This window comes from Myxocyprinus asiaticus, chromosome 16 (genome assembly GCF_019703515.2).
Source record: "Myxocyprinus asiaticus isolate MX2 ecotype Aquarium Trade chromosome 16, UBuf_Myxa_2, whole genome shotgun sequence".
Lineage (NCBI taxonomy): Eukaryota > Metazoa > Chordata > Actinopteri > Cypriniformes > Catostomidae > Myxocyprinus > Myxocyprinus asiaticus.
Genome location: NC_059359.1, coordinates 26,366,135 through 26,381,859, shown reverse-complemented (window position 1 = coordinate 26,381,859; position 15,725 = coordinate 26,366,135). Strand labels below are relative to the sequence as shown.

At 39.5% G+C, this 15,725-nt stretch overlaps 1 long non-coding RNA gene across 1 annotated transcript; it reads left to right on the top strand.

The window, feature by feature from the left end:
• Positions 1-3,760: 3,760 nt before the first annotated feature.
• LOC127453864 (uncharacterized) lies at positions 3,761-11,101 on the top strand. Its single transcript, XR_007899460.1, has 4 exons — positions 3,761-3,801; positions 8,058-8,318; positions 9,071-9,106; positions 10,141-11,101. It is a non-coding gene; the product is annotated as an uncharacterized LOC127453864 (long non-coding RNA).
• The last annotated feature ends 4,624 nt before the right edge of the window (positions 11,102-15,725 follow it).

The window sequence follows — 15,725 nt, the reverse complement described above, 5'->3', positions numbered from 1 at the left end:
AGGAGCGTGAGGTCCGAGAACCACGTCTGGGTGGGCCAGTAGGGTGCTACCAGGACGACCTGCTCCTCGTCCTCCCTGACCTTGCACAGGGTCTGTGCAAGCAGGCTCACTGGGGGAAACAAATATTTGCGTAGGCCTGGGGGCCAGCTGTGTGCCAGCATGTCTATGCCGAGGGGAGCCTCGGTGAGGGCGTACCAGAGCGGGCAGTGGGAGGATTCTTGGGAGGAGAACAGGTACACCTGTGCCCGTCCGAATCGACTCCAGATCAGCTGGACCACCTGAGGGTGGAGTCTCCACTCTCCCCTGAGGGTAACCTGCCGTGACAGTGCATCTGCTGTAGCTTTGAGGTTGCCCGGGATGTGAGTGGCTTGCAGCGACTTGAAGTGCTGCTGACTCCAGAGGGGGAGACGGCGGGCAAGTTGTGACATATACCGAGAGCGCAGACCGCCTTGGCAGTTGACATATGCTACCGTTGCCGTGCTGTCTGTCCGAACTAACACGTGCTTGCCCTGGATCAACGGCCGGAACCTCCGCAGGGCGAGCAGAATTGTCAACAACTCGAGGCAGTTGATGTGCCAATGCAGTCGTGGGTCCGTCCAGAGGCCGGCAGCTGCGTGCCCATTGCAAACAGTGCCCCAGCCCATTTTGGAGGGCATCTGTCATGACCACGACGTGCCTGGAGACCAGTTCTAAAGGAACACCTGCTCATAGAAACGAGAGGTCGGTCCAAGGGCTGAAAAGATGGTGACAGACCGATGTGATGACCACGCGATGTGTCCCGTGGCGCCATGCCCATCTCGGGACTCGAGTCTGGAGCCAGTGCTGAAGCGGCCTCATATGCATCAACCCGATCGGGGTGGCCACCGCCGAGGGTGCCATATGCCCCAGGAGCCTCTGAAAAAGTTTCAGTGGAACCGCTGTTCCCTGTTTGAACGCCTTCAAACAGGCCAGCACCGACTGGGCGCACTCGTTCGTAAGGTGCGCCGTCAAGGAGAATGAGTCCAACTCCAATCCGAGAAAAGAGATGCTCTGAACTGGGAGGAGCTTGCTCTTTTCCCAGTTGACCCGAAGCCCTAGTTGGCTGAGGTGTGAGAGCACCAGGTCCCTGTGTGCGCACAACATGTCTCAAGAGTGAGCTAGGATTAGCCAGTCATCGAGATAGTTGAGAATGCGAATGCCCACCTCCCTTAACGGGGCAAGGGCAGCCTCTGCGACCCTCGTGAAGAAGCGAGGGGACAAGGACAGGCCGAAAAGGAGGACCTTGTACTGATACGCCTGACCCTCAAATGCAAACCACAGGAAGGGTCTGTGTCAAGGTAGAATCGAGACGCGTCCTTCATATCTAAACTAGACGGGGTGCGGGATCTTGAGCTGCGCCGGGGCAGGATATGCCGGATAGCCTCCATCTGTTGCTCCACCGTCGAGAACTGCTGGGCAAAGTCCTTGACAGTGTCGCCGAATAGGCCAGCCTGGGAGATGGGGGCAGCAAGGAACTGTGTACTGTCGGCCTCACCCATCTCGACCAGGTTGAGCCAAAGGTGGCGCTCCTGGACCACTAATGTGGACATCGTCCGCCTGAGAGACCGCTCGGCGACCGACCTCGCTCTCCGAGTGACGGAGGGCAGAACTACCCTCGTGCAGTTCCTTTAGCGCCTTGGTGGACTTGCAGGAGAGCCATGGCGTGCAGGGCAGAGGTGGCTTGTCCAGCGGCACCATAGGCCTTGGTCGTCAGAGACGACGTAAACCTACAGACCTTGGATGGGGGCTTTGGGCACCCGCGCCAGGTGGCGGCGTTCTGCGGGCATAGGTGCACCGCGAGCGCCTTTATCCACCGGGGGATTGCCGAATAGCCCTTGGCTGCCCCATCATCGAGGGTAGTGAGGGTGGGGAAGCTGAAAAGATCGGGACCAGGCAGTAAAAAGTGCCTCCCATGACTTTGTCAGCTCTTCATACACTTCCAGGAAGAAAGGAACGGGGGCGGGTCGTGGCTTTGAGCGGCACCGCGAGCCCAGGAACCAATCATCGAGTCGCAAGGGTTCAGGGGAGAGCGGAGGTTTCCACTCTAGCCCGACACTCGCGCCGACCCGGGAAAGCATGTCGTTATCTCCGCGTCAGCCTGTGACCGGGCGACTGCACCCGAAGGGAGGAGCCCAGCTGAGGCTTCCGAGTCCGACTGGACGAGCTCACTCTCCGATGCTGCGCTCGAGAGCTCATCACTTTCGCGGGCTCCAAATAAGAGGTCGAACTCACCGTGAGACGAGTCGGGGACTTATCCGGAAGCCCGATCGGGGCAGACGAGCGTGCTGGGGAATGGGAGGTCTGCGGGGGGATACCCGGCGGAGGCGGTCCCATTGGGGTCCCCAAATCGCCCCCAGTGCTAGCCGCGCTGGCCTCATACCCGTGGGTAAAAGGACCAAGGCGGGGAGCCTCTGGGGTGGCTTGCTTTCTTACGAAGGCAAGTCGCGATAGCACCGTTGCCATGGACATGTCCTCGCAATGAGTACATGACCCATCCACGAACGCTGTCTCCACGTGAGCAGTGCCCAGACACGAAAGACAGTGATCATGACCATCAGAAGGCGAGAGATAATGAGCGCAACCAGGTATAACACACAAGGAAAGACATCTTTAAAAAAACGCGTTTTTAAAAAGATGTTCCATGTGTGCCGCTCTTTTAGAGAAATATATTATCTTTTAGAGAAATATACTCTTATTTCTGCCGAAGCGCCCAGGGGCATTCTCTGCAGTGCACCAGTGCAGAGGAGGGAGAAGCTGCTGAAATACACCGTCAGATCCAGCAGAGGTGAATGAACAGTCGTGGGAATTCAGCTCAGAAAGCATGACTGTTCGGCTCCGAAGAGAAAATCTGAATGAGTGGTTGCATACCAGCTCCTTTTATACCCGTATGTCCGGGGGAATGGCATGCAAATACCACTCGCCAATTTTCATTGGCCTTTTATCAAAGACCGGAGGTGTCTCGGGCTCCCAAGGGTGAACCCTAGTGTCACTACATCGACACAACGTCGAGTGAGTGACAGATAGGGAACAATGTATTCATAAGGCAAGTTACATAACGCAAGTTACGCCTATTACGATTAACGCATAACTTAGTTCAAGTTTACCTGTTCATTTGCTTCACTGTCTGTGCAAATGTAAATTGTAATATTACATATATGCTGTGGATATAGCGATTAATCTAATAAATATAAATACGATGCGTTTGAGTGAGGTAATTTACCCGTTTTATATGGAGACAGAATGATCTCAAAAATATTATATATACAAAATACAATTCATAAATGCACAGCACAATTCACATTCTCAAAATCTGATTCATATATTCAAAGTACAATTCATAAATACAAAGTAAGAGCACAGATATTTCCCCGATTGCCCACACAAATACATCTCACTTTAATAAATTCAAATTTATATTTTTACAAATATGTATCTATCAAGTTCTTGAATTAATTTGCGTCAAATATGTGTGAATGTTGTTACATTTATTAATGGATTGTTGAATCTGCATTTGCAAATTGTCACATGTGTGTTGATCTCTTTGAATTTGTGTGTGGCTATTTTTGAGACCATCATGCCAGGTTGTGATTCACAAATAGTGTTTTTTTGGGAGAAGTTCTCTTTAGCCAATCACACTGAGCTTTTAATCCACCAATCATAACACGCTGAGCTAATCTGATTTAAGAAGTATAATGTTATGTTGTTTTGAGCAATGTGACTGCATTAGTGCACAGAGAGGGACATTTTCAGTGTTTCATCATTGCAGCAGACAACACTCCACGAGTAAGTAAAACAGTCTTTCTATTGTATGTCTCATGGCATTTTATAACTCATAATATATTATGAGGTTTGTTTTTAATAAGTTTGGCATTTGCAGAGCTGCAAAGCTAATGCTAATGACTGGTAGCCGCACTTTCTGAAGAGAAGCCAGCTATCTTTAAAATGAAAAGAAACATATTTTAACTCTAGCATTTGTAGGAAGGTCGTAGTAATCACAGGTAACACAAGAGTGGGGAAAACTGTGAATAACTTGGGCTGCCTCTGAAATGTGTTGCCAAACTACTGGGAGTCTCTTGAATAACATTGTTTAGGAAGTTGGCAAACAACATGTCAGTAAGAGCATTGTATAGCACCTGTACAGATGATGAGCTGTCGACAGAGGTGAAGAACTCTATACCAAATGCTGGATAACGGATGGTCCATGGGGCTGTTTTGACACCAACCACAAACTAATCAGGTATGTCTGCATGCCATTCTTTATATCACAATTGTAATGTGTATTCACATTGTGGGAATGAATGCAAAGTACTTTCAGAATGTAGATGGTAAAAAATAAAAAATCTCTCATTTTCAGGTACAACAAATACACACTACTGCTGTTTACACTGGCTTTCTGACTCAACACCCTGAGATGCTATGAACTCAACAGTGTGTTCTCAGGGAAAATGTGTGTCATGTTTGTGAGCAATTTATTTCTTGGCACTTTCAATGTTTCAAGGGATGTCATGTTTTATTAGGTACAACATTATAATCTTTGGGGGAATAGATAGTTATTTGTGAAAGGTAAGATTTTTCTTGTTTGTGCTATTTGCACTATCTGTCTTTAAAGAAGTATTCTCTTACATGAATTTACATCCACACCTGTTAATATTTATTCTACAGATAATGTACCTAAAGGTAGCAAACAACAGTCATTCTGACACCAACTTGGATTGAGGCTGTGAGTGAACATGGGTTTTCACTGAGGTAACAGTATGTATTAAAATAGAAACTTATATATTTGCCAACCTTTACTTTTGTCACACAATACTGCTGTTATCTCTGCTTAACCTGCTAGTCTATAATCAATTGTGTGTAACTGTAATACAACGTAATGTTTGATGCTTTGTTTGTAGACTGAGAGGTGATCATGGAGGTGAAAATGTAGAAGCAGCACAGCTAAAGTTTTCAGTTCGTAGAACTGACAACAACAGCTTCATTGCTAGTAAAAGTGTTCATTATCAGAGGTGATTTAATTTATATGTTGGTGTGCTAACAGCATAAGTTGTGTTTTTGTTTGTCCTTTCATTGTCATAAGGGCAGCTGATCTAAGATGTGTGTGGAATGTCAGAGCTTTACTATTGAAATAAGTATATCTCCTTTTCCATATCGTTATTTCCATAGTAAAGATACATTTTCACCTCCATGATCACCTCTCAATCTACAAACATAGCAAAAAGAAAAAAAAAAAAAAAAAAAAAAAAATCAGAATTAAAACATTGGTTGTTTTAATGAAACCAATAAAATTGTTACATTTATTAAACCATGGCAAAGAGGAATTATTCACAGTTTTCCCCACTCTTGTGTTACCTGTGATTACTACGACCTTCCTACAAATGCTAGAGTTAAAAATATGTTTCTCTTCATTTTAAAGATAGCTGGCTTCTCTTCAGAAAGTGCGGCTACCAGTCATTAGCATTAGCTTTGCAGCTCTGCAAATGCCAAACTTATTAAAAACAAACCTCATAATATATTATGAGCAGGGTTGGGAGGGTTACTTTTGAAATGTATTCCACTACAGATTATAGAATACATGCTGTAAAATGTCATTTGTAACATATGTTAGATTACTCAAGGTCAGTAACATATTCTAAATACTTTGGATTACTTCTTCAGCACTGGCAGATTTTTTTAACTTGTTTTGACTATAAAAACTCTGCCAGTACAGTAAGACACAATACACATGTTAAAAATACATTCTCTGAAAAACCTAAATATCTTATGCAGTGTTGTTTCTAAAACAAGATGAATCAAATTGATCTTGTTTTAAGGATTTTTAGATAATTTTACAGGAAAACAATAAAAAAATTATTATCAAGAATATGATTTTTGCCCTAATATCAAAGGTCTTACTAGAAAAAAAGAAATTATGATCCAACGTGAATTTTCTTGATAAAAATATGATCGTGCCTGGTAACTTGTGCATGTAAATGGCTAGAAATAGCATTTTAGCTTAGCGTGAAGCTGACAATTTACACAAGGTTTATTTCTATTTCTTCTGCTCCAAACTTACTTCAAACTTAGTTCTCTGTCTGCTTGTATGAATGTAACACATCATAAGAAAGTGTTTCACCGCTGTTCAAATGCACTTTTGATCACATCATTTATATGTATAAATGTTTTCCATCTGAAAGGACTAAATATTAAATGAAACAAATGACAATAAAATGCAAAGTAATCTCTTCAGTAATCAAAATACTTTTTGAATGTAACTGTATTCTAAATACCAATGATTTAAATTGTAACTGTAGTGGAATACAGTTACTTATATTTTGTATTTTAAATACGTAATCCCGTTACATGTATTTTGTTACTCTCCAACACTGATTATGAGTTATAAAATGCCATGAGACATACAATAGAAAGACTGTTTTACTTACTCGTGGAGTGTTGTCTGCTACAATGATGAAACGCTGAAAATGTCCCTCTCTGTGCACTAATGCAGTCACATTGCTCAAAACAACATCACATTATACTTCTTAAATCAGATTAGCTCAGCGTGTTATGATTGGTGGATTAAAAGCTCAGTGTGATTGGCTAAAGAGGACTTCTCCCAAAACAAAACACTATTTGTGAATCACAACCTGGCATGAAGGTCTCAAAAATAGCCACACACAAATTCAAAGCGATCAACACACATGTGACAATTTGCAAATGCAGATTCAACAATCCATTAATAAATGTAACAACATTCACACATATTTGATGCATATTAATTCAAGAACTTGATAGATACATATTTGTAAAAACATTTTGAATTTATTAAAGTGAGATGTATTTGTGTGGGCAATCGGGGAAATATCTGTGCTCTCACTTTGTATTTATGAATTGTGCTGTGCATTTATGAATCGGATTTTGTATATATAATATTTTTGAGATCATTCTGGCTCCATAGTTTTAAAGTGGTTAATTTACCCGGTGTTCAGCACGTTTAACTCACAGCTCGAGTGGGGGAATCCTCAACAGAACCTTTCTATCCAGGGAAGCCTACAAGCCTGGCATAAAATAGCATAATGGACATTCTAGGGGCTGTACACTGGCGAGGAAACAAGAGGCCGTTTTTGCCTGTCTGCCAGTTTTTAACAAGTTTACACTAAACAATCCTTTTGGAACTATTTGTGAAGTTTACTAAGATAAAATTTCAGTTTTATTAAAGACACAGAGAATTTTGCGACAAGTAGGTGTCAGTTTATGTCTCTCCACATTCATTTGTATGGTATCCACAAATGGTGACTTGCTGTCGTAACAAGCTACTTGACCGTTACGCTTTCTCTCATGGTAAAAGCGCTGAGGTTGTTATCTCAATAAATAAAAGAATCTCTGACCCTCATCATACTGGATTAGAATAATATCTTCTATAAACAGATGTTTCTCTAGATGTTTCTTCTTCTGTTTATATTTTGCACTGTTAATACCTTGAAGTGTTATTTTTCTCTCATCATATTTCCGTCAACAGTAGGACTATGCTTTAATAAAAATTGTTTAATTATTGTCTTGATGCGTCTTTTTAATCTAGTATTCGTTATCAGCGTACATTTTCGTTTGTGATATTGTTTTGAGGAGATTAACACTGGCCCCTAGTCAACAAAGCTCATCTCTATGTCCCTGTGGTCCTTAGATGTGTGTGACTGCTATTCAGTGTAAGTCTATTGGATTTTTTTAAACCCATTTTATCATCTGTGAGGTGAAAACTGTACGTCCAATTGTTTAGAAAAGTAGCACACAAAAACATGTTGATTGATCAGACAGAAAATATCAAATCACAACACATTTTGAGTGAAAAACTGAATCATAATCTATTTCCAGTTTAAGAAATGTATTTTTAAATCAGAAGGGCAGAAAGTTTGTGTTTGACTAATAAGTAACTAATTTCAGGTGAGAACATACAGTGCATACAAATTATTTTGATTCAGAAGTACTAATGGAAAAGTATTATTTTGTCCCCTAACTAAAAGCATTTGAGCAACTCTTAGTGATCCACTTTGTTTTTGGCTTTACAGCCGTGATGTTTTACAGATGAAGTGGATCTCACCACCGGCCACTTGCCCTATGATGCAATGGCCCAGTGAGACCAGCACACTCAACACAACAGCTGGGAGATGATGCTATAAACTGCCTTACAAATCTCAAGCTGTACTGCAGCATGCAATTATAATCAGGATCATTGTCACACATCCATTGCATTTTTCTTTCTGTTTTTCCATCCATCCATCCATCCATCCATCCCCATGATGTCAAGCAAAGAGGCACTGAGTTTGAAGGTAGGCCTTAAAATACATCCACAAGTACACCTATCAGAAGCTAATTGTCTAAAGGCTTGACATCATTTTCTGGAATTTTCCAAGCTGCTTAAAAGCACAGTTAACTTAGTGTATGGAAACTTCTGACCCACTGGAATTGTGATAGTCAATTAAAAGTGAAACAATCTGTCTGTAAACAATTGTTGGAAAAATAACATGTGTCATGCACAAAGTAGATGTCCTAAACGACTTGCCATAACTATAGTTTGCTAATATTAAATCTGTGGAGTGATTAAAAAATTAGTTTTAATGACTTAAACCTATGTGTATTTAAACTTCTGACTTCAGCTGTATTTATATATATATATATATATATATATACAAATATCAAGCTGATTATCACTGAAAATGAGAACTCAGAAGCCATTCAAAGGGATAAAAAGAGAGTGCGTGAGAGAGAGAGTGAGTGTGAGCAGAGTCATTGTCTCATATTGGCCAATCAACCTGTTATTACATTAAGCAGCCAAACAGATTGCTCAGGCTCTTTGAACACTGACACAGCTAGTGAAAAGTGCAGACCGGAGACATACTGGAGAAAATTATTTTTATTTGTGTACTGAGAACCCAACTACAATGCTTAATCATGTCAAAAGCAAATCACCTTTCTCTGTTATAAGGACAAATGTAAAAAAATAAAATAAAATAAAAAACAGGAAAGTGAAGGGTGACTGATGCTAACATTCTGCCTAACATTGTCCTCTTATGTTCCACAGATGAAAGACAACCATGCAGGTTTAGGAAAACATGAGGTGAGTAAATGGTGACAGAATTTTCATTTTTGGGGGGAACTATCCCTTCAAGTTTGAATTCAACTTTGGTTTAACACTTTTAAGGAAACAACACCACATGCAAACAAAATAGTTTGTTACCAGAGTAGCTGCTCTTACAGTCACATGATAATATCATCATTGTAGTACATCAAGCTAATGAGTTTCATAGCAGCTTAAGTAATAAAAAGATTTATGATCAGTTCTGCTTTTACACACACACACACACACACTTAGAAGCTTGCGTGACAACCTAGCTGTTGCCTGAAGCTATCTGGTCTCTTAAGGGTACATGAACGTCAAATACTGTGCTGCTTTCTCCCCCTGCTCTTCACACACAGACACACATGCAGACATGGTCAATTCACATGTGTCATTATGGTGTGAACTGCTGACCCAGGCTTTTAGAGAGTAAGGAAAGGATGCTATTGCAGTAAAGGGCATGACTTCTCAGAGTGATGTTTCAGCAAGAGTAGTAGTACACTGTAGTTCACTTTTCACACACTGACTGAACACACTAACCCTATATGGCACAGTGTAGCCATGTAGCAACAATTTATTTTCTTTTATGTCCTCACCTTTTAGAAAAAGCTAAAACTTAACTCTAATACATTAAGCCACATGGCATTTGATTTAGTCACTAAGACTGTTTTTCCAGGGGTCACCAGCTAAAGTGCTCCACAATAACAACACATTTAGGTGTTTTTCTTTTACTTCATTATTTTGTATGCATCTTTGATAAATTAATTAGATGTTGATGTTAAATGATCAACTTCATATAACATAGTTTTACAGAAAATTGAATAAATATTCAAACGCTATATCACAATGAAGAAATTGTTGTGTTGCCATATGGCAACTGTACGACAATCTAATTGCACTAATGCATTTTCCCATTAGGAATTTTTTAGGTAGTGGCATCTATTATATTATTGCATTTATTTGGAAATATTGACCTATAAATATATAATTGCATTTATGCATAAATAACACAATCCTGGTTTTCTTCTTTTCAGATGAAAATTGAACACATCAATGTTTTATGGAAAGGGTTAAAAGAGTGCACAGTGTTCACGTCTGATTAACTAAAGTGAAGATGTGCAAGGATTTAATGACAGTGAAATGAATCGACAATACTGAAGAACCCATGATAATGATTCACTCAATTTTAGTTTGTAGGATTGACAAGTGTATAAATACATCAAATGATTCAAGAAATATTATTTTAATTTAAGGAGAAATTGATCATTTTTAGGGAACCTAGTTTTTTGGCCATTGTCCATTGTGGTTCAGAGTTGTCATATGGCAACATTTCCTTTTTTGTTTTTTCTCTCTTCTTTTTAAAAATAATTTTCCTTTTCAAAACGAATGAAACAAACTTGTTAATTCATTCACAACATTCATAAGCACATTCCAAATCATCTACAGAAGTAATTTGCCTTTTCTCAGTAAACTGAAATGATTCTAATGAAGTATAGATAAAATTGTATTAATAATATACATTTCTGGTCAAGTTTTGAAACACTTGACTGAAATGTTTCACAGGATCTTAAAAATCTTTTGATCTAAAGGTCATATGCTTAAATGTTTGAAATTAGTTTTGTAGACAAAAATATAATTGTGCCAACATATTAATTTATTTCATTATAAAACTAAACTGTAATTAAAAAAAATTTGTTTTGAAATTGATTACTTGGATTAAATAATAAAGAAAAGCAGCCAATAAGTGCCCAACATAGATGGGAACTCCTTCAATACTGTTTAAAAAGCATCCCAGGGTGATACCTCAAGAAGTTGGTTGAGAAAATGTCAAGAGTACATGTCTGCAAATTCTAGGCGAAGGGTGACTACTTTGAAGATGCTAAAATATAACACAGTTTTGATTTATTTTGGATTTTGTTTAGTCACAACATAATTCCCATAGTCCCATTTATGTTATTCCATAGTTTTGATGACTTTACTATTATTCTAAAATGTGAAAAAAATTCTAATAAAGAATGAGTAAGTGTTTCAAAATTTTTGACCAGTAGTGTATGTATATTTTTTACGCCATGGGCATATAAATGTTTTAAAAGTGTTTTAAAGACTATAAATGTAGAGAAAGTGTGGAACCATGACATTGCAAAGATCTGGATGTCCTACAAAATTGAGGGGTGGGCAAAGAGAAAGCTTGTTAGGAAGGCCAAAGGCAACCTCAAAAAGCTGTAAAAAATTATTGCATTGATTGGACACTCCCTGCATTTTACAAGAGTTGTGGGGGAGGAATTCAGGACTGAAGCCATTTCGTCTAACAAATAGCACACAGGCTCATATAAATTCTACAAAAGGGAACAGCTCAAAACCATGGCAGAAAATCCCAAAGAAATATACGCAAAACCATCACAACTCATTTGAATATTGTCCCCACTCTCAAGCACGGAGGTGGCAGCATGTTTTGAGTTTCGTCTCATTGGCAGAGACGGGAACTAACCTAAAGGCAGCTGTGCACAAGAGACCTATAGGCTGTCAGACTGAGCTGTATGAACAATGAGAGAAAACTGTCCAGGTGTCTTGGCTTAACAGAGACTTGCACTGTAAAAAGTGTAAAAACGTACCTTAAAAATTCTTACATCAGACTTTCATTGGTGGAACTTAATGTAGACAGGTTTAGTCATTTTAAATCAGATTTTTTTACTTGAATAAATTTAGATGTTAACCCATTAAACACAAGTAACATGACCAAACATTGTACAGTGTATCCAAATGGACTGGCTGCACATGACCAAAACTTAATGAAATGACCAATTTATATACTCAAAGCAGGGGCATAGATTCTGTGGGGATGGGGGAGATAACCCCCCAAAAATCAAGACTAGCAAGGACAACACCCCCCATTTTAATGAAAGTCATTTTAGATTAAACATGATTCATTAATTTTTAATTCAGATTTTTTTAATTCATGATTAATTTATATATTTTATACATACACTGTAAAACATGTTTTGTCAAGTAAACATGTGCTTCATGTTGTAACATCTAAATTAACTGGTTTTATTAAAGTCAAAAATGTTATTTAATCTGACTAGGGATGTCCCGATACCATTTGTTTTGAGAATGAGTGCAAGTACCAATACTTTCTTTCTGATACTCGCCGATACCAAGCCGATACCTGTTTTTATTTATTTATTTTTTTGTATTTTTGTATTTTTTTGTATTTTTCATTTTTTGCTTAACTCCATATCAACAGATTATTTCAATTTTATAATCAAAATAATATTTAAATACATTAATCAAATTAAAATATAATTTTTTTTTAACATTTGTATCTTTTTTTTTTTTTTTTTTTAATCTAATCAAATTAAGTGCTTATATACTGAACCCCACAGCACAATCCAAAATACAGCATTGGGGATATATTTTGTCAGATGAAGTGCTGCATAACAGAGCATCACTAATGTGAAATAGTGGTTAAATATAATACAATTAACTTTGATTTATTATTATTATTTGTAGTAGTAATAGTAGTAGTAATACAGTGAATATTACATAACTTTACAATAGTGAAATATGTCATACTTTTTTCATTTAAATTAAGCTTTTATTTTGACTGAGCTTTTATTTTGAAGTGTTTCTGTGTGATGACGGTAGCTTTTCAGTCCGAAAAAGCCGGTAGCTATGTGTCTCAAAGTGATTATTAAACTGCAAAAGTCTGCTATTTAATTAAATAAGTGTGTACTCTTTATGTGCCTCATGCTACAAAGTGAATTTGCACTCTGTTCATTGTCATCTGCTACAAACAGAGCACCTGATGCTCATGACGGTGTTTTCCCATTATGAGCCAATGATGCGCTTTAAAGGTACATGCGGTGGAGCCGGCGTCAGCACAACAATGTCTCCACACATTCACTAGAGCTCTGCTCACATTTGAAGCACGCTATATAAACGCTATATTTATCTCATTAAATTGCAGCTTTTGTGGTTAAATAATCTCACTAGGACCTAAGGTGATTCTAATTTTTGTTATCTGAGCATTTTTACCAGCATGAGTACGAGTACATGAGTGTGGTATCGGACCCGATTCCGATACCAGTGTCTGTATCAGCACATCCCTATATCTGACTAAAAGTAAAAATGGATCTTTTTTTTATTATTTATCCCATTTTCTCCTAATATGGAATGCCCAATTCCCTTTTCTTAGTAGGTCCTCGTGGTGGCACGGTTACTCGCCTCAATCCAGGTGGCGGAGGACAAGTCTCAGTTGCCTCCACTCCTGAGACAGTCAATCCGTGCATCTTATCATGTGGCTTGTTGTGCATGACACCGCGGAGACTCCACGTGTGGAGGCTCATGCTACTTACCATGCGCCCCATTGAGAGTGAGAACCACTAATCGCAACCACGAGGAGGTTACCCCATGTGACTCTACCCTCTTTAGCAACCGGGTCAATTTGGTAGCTTAGGAGACCTGGCTGGAGTCACTCAGCACACCCTGGATCTGAACTCGTGACTCCAAGGGTGGTAGTCAGCGTCAGTACCCACTGAGCTACCCAGGCCCTGTAGAAATGGATCCTTGAGGTAAAAATTGCAGGTTACCATTTTTTCAGTGTATGTTTCTCATAAAGCAAGTGCAAATGTGTTGCCTTACCTACTCTTCGCAATCTCTCTGTCTCATAAACACACAAACAGGAAGGAGAGTATATTCCTGTTGGGCAATAAGGTTGTGTTGGACAGAGGAACACTTAGAAATCCAGCGCCCAGTCCATCAACTGATCACTTATCAGCACTGCATCAGCAGCAGGCCAGATCAGCTGCTCTCCCCTGTTAACATCCACAATCCTAGATTTATCTCCACTGATCGCAGTCAATAATTCACTTTCTCACCAGCTCTTTGTGCTGATTTGGTTATCCAGCCAGAAGTTTCTTCAACACTAAAGAAGCTTGGTAAAAGTCAATAAAGAGTCTGGCAGGGGAATTAAAACCCAATTTGAAGGTGTCAGTTTAAGCAGCAAGTCAAAAACATTCAGATGATTATGGGAAGCAGATCTACCATTCTTTCATGGAATTCTGAGAGGAAGTCAAGTATTATAAATGAATAATGTCTTAAAATATTGTGTCTATGAAATGTTAGCCTTTAGCTCACTGCTGGAAGCAGTGCTGAATTTCAGGAGAAGCTTGGAAGACACAAGCAGATCTGTACTGTAATCTGAACAAAACCTGCCAAACATTTCAAATTTGATGGGAGAGAGAGGAGAAGATCAGTAAGGAAAGAGAGTTCAAAGCAAAAAGAGAGTGGAAAATTGAAGGGGAGAGAGAGAGATTGGAGGGGGAGGACTGTTGGGAGAGAAGAAAGATGATGAAACACTTTTTGCAGAGTAGTATTTTCAACAAACTCACACCATTCATCCACATATATCAGTCATCAGAATCCAAACAAATGTTTCACTCTTTTTCTTTTTCTCCAACTCTCCTCACGGCCCCCAGTCTACCTCTGCAGGCAGGACTTTCTCATTAATCCATCATTTCCAAAGTGCTCTCATTCTCATTCTTCCATCTCTTTTCCTCCCTCCATCTCGCACTCTCCCTCAGCGAGCACTAAACAACGATTGTATTTGTCTCTATCAGTCTCTCCATTTTCCTTTACTCTCTCTTGTTTTCTTGCTCCCTCGTTCAATATTTCATGTGGATGAGAGCGTATCTATTCTAAGCTTGCTCTCTGCCTCCTCCCTTTCCTCTCTGTCGTTTAAAAAAATCATTTTTCTCTAAACATCATTCTTTCTTTTATAAATGTTTCTCACTCTCCCATTTCATCCCTGATGTTCTATGTCCCATTTTGTTCACTTTCTCTACCCCTTTTCTATGACTGGACAATTTCCATTTATACAGAAAGGTTCTTAGCTAGCGTACCTTCTCTGTCTTGCCATTGTTTGGTATAACACACACACACACACACACACAGGCTTTTCTCTTTTTGTACCTTTTATGCTATTTTTTCTCCTCTGCCTCTCTGGTCTTACAAGACCTCTCCTCCTACTTTATTCTTGATCTCCTCTCTCTCTCTCTCTCTGACTCTCCCTCTCTCATGTGCGCTCTATCTATGTCAGTGTTGTTTTAGGCACAGCAGTGGAAGGTAAACAGTGAGATTGAAAATTCATGTCAGACAGATGAGTGAGAGGGAGGGAGGGTGGGAAGGAGAGTGACAGAAAGAAAGTGTGTGCAGTATGTGTTTATATGGGGGCCCTTTTTGATTTTTAATTTTGACACAAAAAGATAGAATATGTGCTGCAAAACCACAAATGTTGGACATAAAATAAATAGAATTTACTCAACCTCTGTTGACAGCATATGTGGCCTGCTGTTGTTTACTGCAGAAAATAAATTGTTCCTATAGTTTATTAAAAAGAATTTCAATACATTAACAAATCTGAAATATGGAAGTATTTGTGAACATTTCCAGATGAGACATGAAGCTTGTGTTTTTTTTGTGTTTTTTTTTTTTGGGGGGGGGTTATTTTTTAAAGCACATGAATACTTCAGTAAAATTTGATGTAAAATGATCTCAATTGTCCTGTTTGGTGGGACAACTTTTCTAGGTGGATGAACTTTTAAACAACATAATTCCTGTG